We start from the raw sequence: 16,497 nt of genomic DNA, 5'->3' as shown, positions 1-16,497 counted from the left end.
TATTATGTGCTGAGGGGACTTTCTTTATTAGGCCAGTTTATTTGGTGTTTTTTATGCTTCTTGTATTTTGACAGGCATCTACTTCTATTTAGGTTAGGAAATTTTTCTTCTATGATTTTGTTGAAAATATTTTTTGTGGCTTTGACCTGTGTTTTGTTCTGTCCTGTTGCTGTCATTCTTAGATTTGTCCTTTTCGTAGTGTCCCAGATTCCCTGGGTGTTTTGTTTTGGAGGTTTTTTAGATTTAACATTTTCTTTGATTAAGGGATTTGGTTTTTCCTCTCATGTTTTCAATACTTGAGATTCTCTTTTCCATCTGTTGTATTCTGCTGGTAAGGCTTGCCTCTGAGGTTCCTGTTTGAGGTCCTAAGTTTTTCATTTCCACATTTCCCTTGGTTTGAGTTTTCTTAGTGATTCTATATCTACTTTTATGTCTTGATCTGTTTCTTCTTTTCATTTCACTATTTGCTTTTTTCTTCATTAATGGATTCATTAATTTTCTCTTTCAGATCTTTGATCATATTCATAATAGCTATAAGTCCTTGTCTTGTGCTTGGGCTATGTTGCATTTCTGCTGGGTTCTGGTGAAGACATATTGTTTCAGCTGTTGTTGACTATTTTTATGCCGGTGTCTAGACATCTAGGTTTGTGATGGTTGTAATTCTAGGTGTTGGTATCTGGTCTTGTCTTTGTCATCTGGATTTTCTGTTTCTTTGTTTCTGTTATCCTTTCTGGGATCTTAGGACAGTGTGGTAGGTGTGGGTTGCCTGGCAGGGGGTGCCTCTGAATCCCTGCCCATTGTGGCCACTGTGCGTCCTGGGTAGAAAATGTTTCTAGGCATCAGGCAGACTGGGAAGGAATGGGAAGGGGTGGGCTAGAATAGGAGGTGCAAATATGACAGAGGAAAGCTGAGTCTGTCAGGAGGATCTGTGGATTCCCCAGAGAGTGGAGTCAGAGAGAAAAGGCAGGCCCCACCAGGTGGCCAGTTACTGGGTTGGTTAGAAGACTGGGGAATTTAGAAGGGAGGAGAGTAAAGGTCACCTGACTCCCAGGCCTGCATTGGCCAGTAGGTTAGGTTCTCAGGTAGAATGTTCCTGATGTTGGAGGCTGGGGTGAGGGAACTAGACAGAGTTCTGTTAGGGCCTATGGAGTCTCACAGGCATGGAGGTAATTTGGGAATACAGGCCTCTGCTCGGGGCCTGCTGGGGTTTAGCTTTATAGCGGGGCTTCTTTTGTAGGTGACTGTCTTGTAGAGTTTCTTTTGGAGTTTTGAAACACCATGACCAAAAGCAGCTTGGGGCAGTAGAATTTATTTTATTTGTACTTCCATATAGTTTTCTAAGTTTAGCTAAGTATTATAAAGTTTTGTTTAAGAAAGAGTACATCTATCTACACCAGTATGCTTCCTGCCTTCCTGTGGTATCAGCCAATTTGTCCTGTGAAATAAGCTAATATCACTTTAATGAAGACATTTAGTCTGCTGTAATTCCTATAGCTCTTGAACTCCAATGAGTTCACTCATTTATATTGACTCTGTTGAATTATACATTTTTGCCTTCAGCTCTGCTATATTCCTTTGATGACATTTTTATGAATAAAGGTAATTAGCCGACGAACAGGATATTCTCCACCGTTGAGTGGAGAGTGAGATCTGACTCTCACACGAACTCTGGTGCCCCTTTTCTGACCACGTCCCCTGGATGAGGAGGCCTGGCGGCACTCAGAGGAAGGATAGTAAGTTACCAAGAAGAGACTCGATAATCTAAGAGCATATATAAGGGGAGGAGGTCTCCCTCAATCACAGACATAGGGGAGGGGAGAAGGGGGGAAGTGGGAGGGAGGGAGGAATGGGAGGAAACAGGGGAAGGGCTAACAATCAAGATGTAATATGAATAAATTATTTAAAAAAATTTTTAAATGAATAAAGGGATTTTAATTTTTGAGCAATTCTAATGTGATTTTTCCAAATCATATAATCTATTTGGGGGAATAAAATCTTAAGTATTAAGACAGACATTATCAGTATTTTGGCTATTTTAATAGATTAATAGCTAGATAATATCCTTAAATAGATAAAAAAAACTTACAGTTAAGTGTACTTTTTATTATGGTATATTGATCATATAAATTATGGATTTCATTATGTGTTCATACATGTATAGTATGTATATTTTGCTCATATTCTCCCCTCCCTTAATATCTATCACTCTGCCCTGGTGTTAATAATCTTCTTCTTTCTAAAAACTATATTTAAAAAAATAAATTGGTGGTGTATGGTGGTGTATGTCTTTAATACCAGCACTCAAGAGGCAGAGGCAGGCAGATCTCTGTGAGTTCGAGGCCAACCTCTATTACAAAGTGAGTACAGGGTATCCAAGACTACACAGAGAGAACCTGTCTCAAAAAAACAAATAAATCTAAGTTCTGCATATAAGCATATAATGTGGTTCTCAACTTTCTTAATGCTGTGACTCTTTAATATACTTCATCATGTTGTAGTGATCCCCAGTAATAAAATTTTGTTACATAAAATTACTTCATAACTGTAATTTTGCTACTATTATGAATTGTAATGTAAATGTTTGATAGGCAGGATTTCTGATATGCAAACAAACCCTGTGAATAGGTCATTTGACCCCCCAATGGTAGTATGTCCCACAAGTTGACAACCCTTGATAGTAGAGAAGCATAATATTTATCTTTCTGAGATTTTTTTAATTTCACTTAGTAAGATTCCATTTATTTTCCTGCAAATGACATGTTTCATTTTTCTTATGGGTGAAGAAATCTAAGTCAACATACAAAAGAGAGATGTGGCCATCTGTTTATCATGGTACTATGAATCTATGGTTACACTTTTTCTGGATAAGGACAATGAGGTGTTTACTCTCATTAGAACTATGTATTAAAATTGCTCACAAAGGTTGTGATCTCATCAGTTTTAGTCTTGATACATTCCAGAAACAACAGTTCTGCTAAAAGTGGTTGAGAGGGACTTGAGAAATCACTAAAGGAGTGAAAAGTTTATGGCTTTGCCTTCTGAGGTCACAAGTAGAGAATGAGATGGCACAGATGCATTGATGCTCCCTAACTTGTAGAGGAGAAAGCTGGCCATAAACTATTGAGTAGATATCGTGCAAGTGTCATTGTTCTTGTTTCATCACCGTGGGCTAAAAACTTATGAGGGCTTCAAACTGTAGAAGCCTAAAGAGTGGTAGACTTGTAGTCACTGGGGAAGCAACAGCATGAGTAGGGTCAAATGGCTAACTGAGATGCCTGTTAGCATACCAAAGCCCATGCTGGAGACCAGGGTCTTCAATATCTGTGCCACCACTCAGCTCTTCTCTCACCACACCCCCATCCTAAACCTCTGCAGCCCATCAGCTCAGCCTCCCTTCAGCTTCTCTTTCCTGTAAGAACCTGCCTTGTTGGCGCTGTGTTCTCTTCTGTCCTCTTGGTCCCTTTTCTGGCCCCTTTGTCTTCTTTTTCTCTTTTGCTCTCCCTCTCCCCCTCCTCTCATGGCCAGATTCAATCACTATTTCTGTTCTGTTCACTATTTTCTCTCCCTGCTCTGAATTCTTCCAGACACCTCTGGCTGTACTTCCTCATATCTACAATAAAATCCATTTCATTCAAATACCAATTTGGCCTGAGTTTCAGGACCTAAAAAATAGTGGGATCCCTCAGATTGCTGATTGTGACAGAGTGGAGCTCTTCCCTTTCCATCTTCCCCTTAAGAATTGCATTCCTTTACTTGCAAGCTATGATTAGACCTATGCATTATAATTTCAATGATAGCATTGTTTTAAAATTTGTCTTTTATTCCTTTTTAATTTTTTTTCCATTTTTTGTTATGACTTCTTTATTTTGGCTCTTTGATCAGGTATATCACAAAGGGGCTGATCAAAGGACCGTGTTGCTTGTGTGTGTGTGTGTTGTGTGTTAGTGTGTTGTTGTTTTTGCTGTTGCTGCTGTTCTAGACAAAATCCCAATCATTTGATTTTACCAATAAAGAATCAATTTTACCTATAAAGATGCTAGAGTGGAGACTTGCTAGCTCAGAGAGACAAAGAAAGCACCCAGTGACCTTCCTCCTCAGCCAGTGTCCCAAAAGGAAAGAGCTCTCCCTCTCCACCTTGTTTTAAAGACCCTAAGACTGAATGAGCCTCCTGCCCTTTATTCCTGTTTGTCTTTTTATCCCGTCTCCTTTCTCTTACTCTCTATGTTTTCCCCATGTTCACTCCCTGTCAACTGGATGCTTGTCATGTCTCTTGACCAATGGTTGATTTTATTTAATTCAAGCAGAAATCTCTTGGATGAAAGATGTAGGCTAGGGCTGAACTACACCACAAGAAGCTGATTTTTCCAGTAAACAACACAATCTCAGGGTTCACAATGTGATGAAATATCCTTTAACAGGTGGGTCTATTGTGTTCAGGAAGAACATTATGGCTTTTGTTTTGCTGACCCCGACTTACAGATTTTCACATACTCAAATAGCTATTCCTAAAACTCAGTAATTTATCATTCCGTATTTTCACTTTTGGTTTTGTAGGCAGAGCTATCTGTATCATCCCTCTTTATTTTGTCATACCCTTTCCTTTTGTTGGGATGTCTATTACCTTTTTCTTATTTTCTCTTACTCTCCCATATCATAGTGCCCCCTTACTGTGGTTTTGTTGTTGTTGCTGTTTGTTTGTTTTTAATCGACATCAGAGGTACCTGTCCCTCCTCCAGTTGGTTTCTTTCTGTGACCTAACTCAAGAGTCTGCACACATAATTTTCCCCACAAGATACACAATTATTCTTCCTTTACTTGTTATACAACTTGGCAGGCCTCTATAGTCAAAATAGCTCCTCTTAAAATTTTAGCCTTTTTTTAAAGCTCCAAGACATAGTAGCAACCAGTCTCTGTTCTTTCTATAGTCCTAGTATTTTTGTTGTTGTTGTTGTTGTTGTTGTTAATTCCAAAGATGGGAGGAGAAAAGCCACCAACCCAAAACATCGGGGTCAAATTAACTAAAGCAAGCTTTAAAAAAAAAATGTGTATATGGGTTGCCTTCCTCTCAGGCAGGGTTCAAGATGACAGCATTGGATATGAAGAAGCTTTTGTAGCTCAGGGGTAGAAGGTTCCCAAATGGGGGATTTGGTAGACAAAATAGGCGGGGTTACCAGGGAAGAACATAAGCATTACAAAGACATGACTGAAGGTGGGCATAAGGATGTAGTCAGAACAACAGTTGGCCATATAGCCTTGTGAAAGAGGGACAGGGCTATAAGATGAATCTAAGCAGTTTCTCAAAACAAAGGCATGATTGCCATTCCTGTGACATTCATAGTTAAGGTTACAGGTGGGGCAGAGGCCAATCATTGAAAAACAGAAGTTTAATCATAAACAGACCTGTTTGCCTTTACTCTAAGATGGCTTGTAAGGCCAAGATAGAAGAGGCAGGGTAGTTCTTCAGTTACAATCTCAGGTAGGACATCACTCTTCTGTAAATATCTTTTATTAACTTTGACCTCTTTATGCTGAAATGCCTTTTATTATCTCTTCTCAAACATCTCTTCTCAACTATTTCTGTTGTCTTTTTTCTTCTTCACATTTTGGATGCCTGTTCACAATTATTACCAAGCACTCACTGGTGAAAAGGTACTTCAAAATTATGTTAATGAATAGATGAATTAATGAATAAATTTAGGAGACATTTATAGACTGTTCAGAAGCCAGTTACAACGTATTTAATGTGCCATCTTTAATCTTGCTATTCCTGATGCACTGATGCTTACATCTCTGTCTAGCTTCTTACAGCCACCTGTGCTCTCATTTACCTCTTTATCCATGTTTCCTTCTGTCACAGGCCTTTCCACACACCTCAGTGTCAAACACTGAGTAAAACTGTAGTAAGCACTGGCTAATGGAACAGGTTCATATCATTTGTGTGTAGAAGTCAGGTAGGCCACTCTGTGAGTAGAGAGAAAGTTTTATTGGGGGAGCAAACTATTGGGGCTGTCTCTTAGAGGGTGGCTAGAGAGAACAACAAAATGCAAGGAAAGCTTCATCAATTTTAAGGAGTGAGTTGGGTGGTTGTGACACTGCTTTAATCCTAGAATTTGGGAAGCAGAGGCAGAAGCAGAGGCAGAGGCAGAGGCAGAGGCAGAGGCAGAGGCAGAGGCAGATCTCAGTGAGTTTGAGGCCAGTCTGGTCTATAGAGCAAACAGCCAGGGTTACACAGAGAACCACGTCTAAAGAAAGGAAAAAAGAGATAGAGACAGAGACAGACAGACAGACAGACAGACAGACACACACACACACACAAACACACACACACACACACACACACACACACACACACACACACACACACACACACACGGGGGTGAGGGATGGGATGAGGGCAAGAACAGCCTGAGGGCTAGGGTGGGGATTTTGATCTGTGAAGACTAGTTTGAGTTGCTGGAAACTAGGTGCCATTGCTGGTGGTTGCCTGCTGTTGGGCACATAAGGGAAGTAATGGCTTTTTTTTTTTTTTTTTTTTTTTTTTTTTTACAAACTGAAAACCCACTGCAGAAGATTTCTGAGGAATGCTGAGTTTGGGTTTTCATTTACTTGTTAGCAATCATATTTAGCCACTCAGAGTGCAGTGTGAGCTGAGTCTCCACTGTCAGTTAGGACATTGTCAGTGGCACTACTATTTTGGGGGCCAACTTTGGGCCTGACATTGTGCAAGAAGTAGAGACATGAAATAAACTGAATCCTGAAATATATACTATCGTCCCCAATATATTCAACATTTGTAGGTTCAGCAAGTTAGTAATAGTGGCCATTTTTCTTAGACCCTGAAAACTCCTCATTGGCTAAATGAGCTGGGCTGATTGTGTAATTCCATCAATGGCTACTGTGACATTCATAAAGCTGCATCTGCCATAGAATAACATTCCAAGTTTATGATGCAGAGATATGCTCTGTGCCATATCCTTCTCCACTTGTTGCTTTGGAGGGAAGGGTGACATGGTAAAACAAGCTTCTCCTATGTCATAGGACAGCTCCAGTTACAGATCAAAAGAATACAACTCTAAATGGTGCACACACCTGCAATCTCAGCACGTAGGTAGAGGCTGAAGGTTCAGACATTCAAGATCATTATTCTCTGTGACTTTTGAGTTTGAGGCTGTGCTAGGGTGCACTGGACCTTGTCTAAGAATGAACTGCAAGGCTTCCCTCACTGTATCATTATGACCCTCCTTGTGCTCCTGTATTATATACATGGATTCCTGCTAAATGTCCCATTTAGGTTACTTCCCCACTTTCTCTGTCTCTTTTATGTTGTTTTTATAAATTACACTGACAAGAGCAACTCAAAGAATAAAAGAGTGTATTTCAACTCAGTAGAAGAGTAAAATCAACTACAGCAGGGAAATCCAGGCAAGGGGAGAGTGAAGAAGTTGGTCCCACAACATCCACAGCCAGGAAACAGAGATGAGTACATACTGGGCCCAGCACCTTTTCTGGAACACTTCCTTGTACAGCTAGTGATCTCAGCCAGGGATGCTGCCCAAGGTGGGTGGACCAACGCGCTTCACTTGCAAGTGATCAGGATAATCCCTCACTGGCATCCCTGGAAGTCCACCTGTGAGTACATTGTCATCATTAGTATCTTGACTCATTAATATCTGCAAGTCCAGAATCCAGCCAGAATTATGGCTGATGGATGTTTACTGAGTGGGCAAGCAAGTACATAAACATAGTCATAAAGACGGCCATCCTTTCTAAGCCACTGAGCACCTGTTTCCTGCCCATATTTTTCAGATGGTAGTTGCTAGGTTTCTTTTCTTACTGCATTTACATTTTTTTTTTTTTTACTGATTAACTCCATACTTCATCAAAAAGTAAAGTACATGGACAATTAAAGCTTATGTTGAAAGACCCCCGAAGGGAGACTCTCACTCAAGCCTCGGGATGGCGCACACCCAAAGACACACAAACGACCGTCTTGCTGTAAACACATGAGGCAGTTTATTGGCGGAGCTCCGGGTCGACATGTATCTCACGCAGGAGACAGAGGGGTCGACCCAGAAGCCCAGGGGTTAGGGGTTTATATGGGCAAGGGTTGAGGGTAGTGGGAAGTTTTGGCGTGGCCACACACGATTTGTTGTTTCAAACATTTGAACATCAGCAAATTGCATAGGCAGATCTGGGGTAAGCTCAGACTTAATCACATGGGTACAGTCCTTGGTTCCTGTCTTTTTTGGAACCTGAGGGTAGATGTTTATCTGAGCTAACAACACATCTGGTTAAACTCAAACCTGGAACATTGTGTGCGGGCCTCAAGGGGGGAATTAAGCAGACACCATAAGATCGGATGAGGGGTCTTGGCTCATTACTCACTCGACCATGTCCGGTACCTGTTTCTCTCAGGAATTTGTCTTTGTGTATTTTTCCTATCTTTTATGGCCAGCTGGTCCCTGGAACACTCAGTAGGCCTTTGTTTCCTATCTCCGCATTCTTTGTGACTTATCATCTGGGACCTTGGGCTAGCATACCTGTCGACCTGCACTTATGAGTTAGAGAGCTCTGCTGTTCTGGTTGCTTTAATGCTAATTAAAAATTTTCCCTTTCAATGTCAGTCACTACTTCCCTCCCTTTCTCATTCTGACCTAATCTAAGAACATAGATTTCTGTTTCCCCTCTACCCAACTGTGGGCAGGTACAGACTGAGAATTCACACACTTCTGCGTTATTGCCTTTAAATCTCTCCTCACTATATTTGTAAAGAGAGTGCTTTTGCTCTTTTGACTTTAATGGTCTTTAGAACATGACTGGGTGCCACAAATACTTTTTTTTCAGCTTGGAGATTTTCATATTTTCCTAAAAATGATGCCATTTGCATGACATAGTACAGTTCAGGTAAAACCAGCATTGATGCCTCCTTCTTCTTACAGACTTTTCAGTAGTTAATGAAAATCGTGTCTCTATGTTCTTTTTGCTAGCTAACTCAAGGAATCTTCTCCTGGACTTCCTTAGGAAATTCCTTGCAGGGGAAACTCGACCTTTTATGAAAATAAATAATAATGTACAGACCTAGTATGACATAGGTTCATATATAAAAGCCGATACACTACGATATTAAGAAGGCAGTTCACTTATTTGCCTACATGTCTAAAGGATTTTGTTTTCCAACCATAATGTTGGTTTAAATGTTCTAAACTTACATATCTGTTCAAATAATTTTTACAAATGCAAGAATTTTTTTGAGGCTAAGATTGAAATTTTTCACATTTTAGGATAAAGAATGATGTTTGCGCTCGTAAATATTTTTCCTTCACTGTCCCTCTTAGGGAAATTTTAAGTAATGTTTTTTTAGACAAATTTTATCTCATTTTAAATTATTATTAGTAGTAAGGGTTGGCATTCAGACCCAGGACAAACTGCTGAGGTGCCTATTTAACATACCAAAGGGGACCTGGCCTCCAGGTTCTCCCAGCATCCCTCAGTCCCTACTTGAACTTTCCAGGCCAGGGGCCAGGCTTCCTCTCCCCAAGAGGCTCTTCACTATATAATCCAGATATTTTGGTCTTCTCCCTGCTCTCTCTCTCTCTCTCTCTCTGCCCTGACCCTTCTTTATTCTGCCCCCCTCCCCCCCCTGCACTGCTGCTTCTCTGACCTCCTCCTATGAGATCAGTGAGCCCACCTGAGAGCTGCCCATAGATACTTTTTTTTTTTTTTTTTTTTTTTTTGGTGTTTCAGGACAGAGTTTCTCTGTGTGGCCTTGGCTCTCCTGGACTTGCTTTGTAGACCAAGCATGCCTTGAACTCACAGTGATCCACCTGCCTCTGCCTCCTAAGTACTGGGATTAAAGGCATTCTCTACCACTGCCCAGCCTCCATAGATACTTTTAATTCAGCTTGAATTGGCTTGTTTCATCAGCTGAAAGAAAACCTATGAGTAATCTTATTGCTTAAAATCTTGACTCGTTGTTTCACTAAGTGCCAATCATTTTCCCTAAATCACTTCTTGAAACGCTATTTTATTTTTTATCATCTCTGTTTTATAGAAGAGGAAGTGGAGACTCTGATCTAGACTTTGAACATGGAGCACTGCCAAAACTAAACATCCACCCATTCACTCACAAGTTATCTGAAACCTTACTATGTCAGGAAATCTTAAAAAGTTCTGCCACATATACCTTACATCCTAGTGGATCTCAGCTATGACTGTTTTAAAGCACAGGTGTTTACAGTAATCTCACGCTACCCCTGAGGTGGTTATCAGCCATGATACTTGAAGCCACTGCTTTTCCCATGCGACTTCCAATGCTCCCAAGTCATTGAAACACCAACTGTTTCATTTCACCAGCTGGTTAGACATTTTCAGTCTAGTATGTGTTTATTGTTGGTGCCCAGACTTCAGACAAGAACATTAAATTGGAACCATGGTAAACACTGTAGAATTCTCATTGTAAAAACAATGTTCATTAAGAACAAAGCCATAACAAGTTAACAGGCAGCTTTACAAATCTTTCTAAAAGCCCCACTGAATGTAGAATAGGTAGTAGTGCTGACCAAGGGACAAAGGAGATGCTTCTACTAGTGCTGCTTGGTGGCATCTTTTTATACAAAGAAATGTTGTCTGCAATTCTGCTTGGAAGACTAATTTGGAGTAATTTTTATTTTGTATATTTTTATGAGTTAATGGGATCTAGGAGTATAATAACCTGGTGAGATCTTTTCTGCAAATGGCAACAAAATTAGTCTTATTCATGAAACTCATAAATAAGCTATAATTCAGCATTTTATGTCGAGGGAAAATAAAACCGGGGTCATGCTGTTTAAGAGGATAAGGGAATTAAGCAGAACATTGGGGATCCATAGCAGATTTATGATGAAGATACATTCGAACTGGAAGCTTAATTGTGATTTAAATTACAGGTCAAGCTGTGCAATGTGTTTGCTGTTTAGTGGAAAATCTTTGGGGAGACAGAGCCTGCTTTGTTAAAGAGGAAGCAGGAAGCAAATGAGAAAACAGATTGAGGTTTCTGCTTTTCCTTTGAAATTTCAAGCAGCTCTAAGTCAAATTGCCCCTGAGTTTCTAATGATGGCTCTTGTGAAGTTGTCTTGTTTTTCCAGAGCAGTTATTTTGCCTGACAGCAGCAAAAGTGATGTAGGCAGCGTATCTGCCAGCAAACTAATGTGGGAACCATAGATAAGGTATTCTTAGCCTTTCTAGAGCCGTGACATCCTATCATTTCAGGCTGACTCACATAAAATGAGCAAGTTCTGCAGATGGAAGGGCCTTTGAAGAATTATAGCCACTCATTTTCACAAATGGGGAAATTAACGCTTTTAGTGATTTTTCCCAAATTTGCTTTTTATCTCGAGTAACTTCAGGTCTTAATGAGGCAGTAAAACTTGCGTTAAAATAATTTTTATTGTTAGTGTTAAGAAATTGTTTTCCTGGGAAATAAAACTTAAAACAAATAATCGAAAGTTGACTCTATAGAAAGGGTTTGGACTATGAAAAACAAAACAAGACAAAACATGGCCGCCCAGACTTCCCGCCCAGGGTTGCCTTCTTCCTTGATAAAGGTCTTCAATAATCAAGAGCATGGCCATGCCCCACACAGAGGTCCAGGCTAGGGATGAAGTCAGTGATCGAAGACCAAAGGTCTGAGACAAACTTGAAATGATCTATTCTTCAAAGAACTGAAGTAAAGAATATGACTAAAGAAGGCTTTGTTAAAGCTTTGTGACTAACACTGGAGAAAGAATTTGCAGAAAAAGATGAAAAGAGAGGAGATAGATTAGCTTACAAAACATTGTGTCTGCCTTCAGAATAATCTTGGATGACCAGGATTATGGTTATCTGTGTAAGACCTCAGAAGACACACACAACCTAGACTATTGTTACTACCATGTTCCAGTCGGCTTCTGTTGTGATTTTTTTCTTAAAGCCAGGGAGCAGTTAGCTGTACCACCATCCATTTACAGAGCCTTTTCCTCACACAAATCATCCTTTTAAAATGGGACTAATATAGAGCACAAGAATGTCCACAGGAAGAAATTTCCTAGAAGGACTTTCCTAGGTGATAGCTTAGCTGGATCTTTATAAGAGAGATGCCTTTTCTAGTTGGAGACAGAAATAGCAGTCAATCTTACATAACATGGTAGACAAAAACTGAGCCAAGAGTTCTTATAGGAAATGGCTTGGTGTTGAGTTGTCCATCTATCATATTAATAGGAATTTATGGGGTTGGGGAGGTGACAAATGGCCTGTTGTGTAGGGATGAGTATCCAAGCTAGGTTCTCTAGCACCTGTGTGATGTCAGATGCAGAGGCATGAGCTTGTAACTCTGGATCCAGGGGATGGAGTCAGGTGCATCCCAGGAACCTTATGGTCAGCTGCTAGAGCAGAAACAGAAAGGCATAAGTCAAGTGAGAGAACTTTTCTCCAAGTCTAAGGTATCAGGTGATAGAGGAGAGTACTCAGGGTAAATCTTTGTCACCCATATGTGCATATATGTGTACATGCACCCATACATACATGTGCACACCCATTTAAAAAATGATACAATGGAAAAAGAAATGCATATTGCCCCTATAATAGAGGCTATGTTGCGACATGCAGAAACTCTCTAGGGACTGGCTTCTTCAGGCTGAACATATATTGACACCTGACACCTGAATACTGAGTCCCTCCCCAGGCCTTGTCCTCATTGAGAGATGCTCATCAACTGAGAGTTTTACCTCCTCCTTGGTAGTGATCTCCATCTGAGACTATTTGATGCAGGAATATAAAAGCCCTGCTTCACCCACTGCAGCATGAAAGCATCCTCCAAACAGGCCCCTATCCCCATCAGGTGAGAACTTCGTGCTGACCGCAGCACAGTTCAAATTCTCCCGCTGATCAATTATATCTTCTTCATTTGGGCACACATGTTTTGGATGGCTCTCCCAAACAAACTTTTTCTATAAAAATTTCTCATCAAGTCTTTTCCCTGAGGAAATTATCAAAGACAACTCCATATGCAGTTTGGAATATGATTTTTAACATAATTTAATGTAGACTTTGGAAAGCCTAAAGAGTGCATATGATTTAGTCATTAGAAGCATTATATGGTCTCTATGGTAACAATTTGGCATCCCAACATCTGTGCTGAATTGCTAAAGCAATTTAGATACCACTGATAAAGAATTATAATAGAGAGAAATTGTGCCTGAGCTGTGACTTGTCTGCTATCAAGCTTTGCCAAACCCATCAATCAACTGTGGTCACTAAGTGTATCAGCATGGCTATTTCAGGAAGTTATGCTAAAAGGGGAGAGTGGATGACGGAACACCAAGGGCTTAACAAGCAACCATAATTTGTTTTCTGTTGATGCTACATTTCTGTTTCAGTTAGAAGAGGGGAAGGCATTTCTGGTTCGACACTAAGGAAGCAAGGCTAATGGTTGACCATCCTGTGAGTCTCTGCTGTAGGGAGCAGGAATTCTGGGAGGCTTCTGAACCATAAATTAAATGTTCCACCCAGTGTGACACACACCACTCAACTTATAATTCCCTGCAACTGCTACTCATGTGGAGCGCAGAAATCCAAATGTGCCTGCATGGTCAGAAGGGGCTGACATGTTGTTGGAAAATAGAAAAATTTAAAAACTGAAAAACTGCAGATAAACTAGAGTAAGCAGGAAGTGGAATCCTCTCAGTTAAATAAATGGGATGTTAGTAATAAATAACCACTGGTCCTTCCTTATCAATCAAATCATATTTGTATTTTTTAAAAAAATTATTCCATAAATATATTTCAGGTACCTATTATTTGCAAAATACCATAATACTTTCAGGGTATGACTTAGAAAGAATCCCTACTCTGTCTATTTAAAGAAATTTACACCTAGTTGAAGATACGGGTATCCAAATTATATAGGGTGGAAAATAGAGAGTACAGGGCAGCCGGCAGTGTTCAATAGAATAGCTTGGGTATTGAGTACCAGGTTTCCACTGTTGAAGCTACAGAAGATAAAGTTGTACTTCCCAAAAATACACTTGGAAGTGGTCTTTTAATCTGAGATAAACAAAAGGAGAAGATTTAGAAAGACAAATATTGCATTATTGCTTTTAAATCCACTCGTTTTTCATTTTCTATTTTCCATTATAGAAACTTCTATTTACTTTTTTGTGGTTGGGCTAAGTAATAGTAAACTGAGAGCTAATATCATTCTCCTTGAGGTTAGCAACTTGCTTTTTTGGTATTCTGTGCAATTGGCTCCTAGCTAATGAGGATTTATGGTGATAATTATAATAAATTGTGCCTTTAATGCCTCTTACAGCTTGCAAAACAAGTTTACACATATTATTAATGCTATTTCCTCAAGATGGTTAGATGTAAGATGAGTTCAGGGGGCTTAGGAAGTATTTTCATGTAATAGATCAAGAAACTGAGAATGAGAGGATTAATATTATTAAATTGTTGTTGCAGCTATTTCGTATCTGTAAACAGTGTACCCGTAAAACAATTGTTTAACACAGTAATTCACTCATTCATTTTGCTCACTGAAGGTTTGATGTGGCTCAATCAACCTTTTTTTAAAAACAATATATTTGATCATATTTTTCCCTCCTGCAACTCCTTCCAGGTGTCCTCCCCCTTCGACTTGATATTTTTTTCCTCTCTTAAACAAACAAACAAAAAACTACAATAACACACACACACACACACACACACACACACACACACACACACAAACACACACACACAGCCAACATGAAATCTACTTGTGTTGGCCAGCTACCCGAATCATGAAGCTTCCCCTGCGGTGTGGTTGATACACCCAGTGTCAGTCCATTAGAGAAAACAGATTTTTCTCTCTCTCCCTATATCAATTTCAAATAGCTTCTCGGCTCGGGTTGGGAGTTTGTGCCCACTTGCCTTTCTTCATGTTGCGATTTTGTCTGGCGTGAACTCATGAAGGTCTCTTGCATGCTGTCACAGTTCATATGTGACCCAGTTCTGTCATGTCTAGAAGTTGCTGTTTCCATGGAGTTGGCTACCACCTCTGTCTCTTACAACCTTTCCACCTCCTCTTCTGCCTACTTCCCTGAGCCTTGAGAGAAGGAGTGTGATAAAGACATCCCATTTAGTGCTGGGTGCTCCAAAATTTCTTAGTCTCTGTGGTTCTCTATGTCAATTACTATTTACTGCAGAACAATAACAACAACAACAACAAAAATCTCTGATGATGGTTAAGCAATGCACGGATCTATGGGTATAGTAATGGGTCAATTAGGAATTACTTTACTGTTATCTTCGTTTTGTAGATGTAGATTTTTCCACCTACTGTCCATGGCTTGTCTCGTCTTAGGTTCTTAGCCTCCTTAACAGTATCAGGTATGGATTGCATCTCAGAAAGCTGGCCTTAAATTTAAAAAAAGTGTTTCAATACTTCTGTAACATTTATGCCACTATTGCACCAGTGGGCATATCTTGCAGGCAAATTGTTATTATAATAGCAAAGGGTCTGTAGCTGAAAAAACTCATGATTGCTTTTCTCCTCAGTGGTGACTGAATTTCAGGTTGAAGAAGGTAATCAATGTGATTGACAACAGTCTGTAAACTTTGGGGAGCAGTCTACAGGACCCCTTTGACAAACAATTCAAGAAGATGTAAAGTTGGGCATGGTGGTACATGCCTTTAATGTTAGTATTCAGGAAGTAGAGGCAGGCAGATCTCTAATAGTTCAAGGACAGCCTGATCTACCACGTGAGTTCCAGGACAACCAGGACTGTTACACAGAGAAACCCTGTCTTGAAAAACAAAACAAAATTCTGGGATGGAGAGATGGCTCAGGGGTTAAGAGTACACACTTCTTTTCCAAAGGTCCTGACTTCAATTCCCAGTACCACCACGGAAGTTTACAATATCTGATGCCATCTTCTGATATGCAGATAGATGTACATGCAGAGAAAGGGTATATACATCTTTAATCAAAGATGTAACGCACTTTGTCACTTTGGGTTTTACTCAGTAGCAGAAGATGTCCAGTTCTTCAGGTGTGGTCTCTCACCTAGTTGCATCTTCATGGATGCAACTGGAACTGAGTTTACCTCCAAGACTTTATCCATTTAGTAACTGCCCAAGGACAATGCAAACTCCTGGGCCCTAAGGACAAGAGTTCTTCAGACAGGGGTTTTCCTATGCTCTCACTACTTGTTATGTCTATATGGCAGCTACACCAAAATGAAACTCCTTACATGGTAGAAAAGCTTTTCAGAATAAATATCCCAAGGGTAAACAGAAGCCACATGTCCTCTACCTCCTGGTCCCAACGTCATACCCTACCCTCACTGAAGCCTTTCGTACTGTGCTCCTTTGTTCACTGAAGCAGCCATAAGCTGCATTTACATGTTCAGGAGGAGACTCTGTCAGTTAGTCATAGTTTCAAAAACTTGTAATGGTTTCAAAGCATAAGTGTATTTATGTGGTAAATAATAGAGCTGTAACCAA

Source organism: Acomys minous (genome assembly GCF_964271855.1).
Source record: "Acomys minous genome assembly, chromosome: 1".
NCBI lineage: Eukaryota > Metazoa > Chordata > Mammalia > Rodentia > Muridae > Acomys > Acomys minous.
This window is presented reverse-complemented; position numbering follows the sequence as displayed.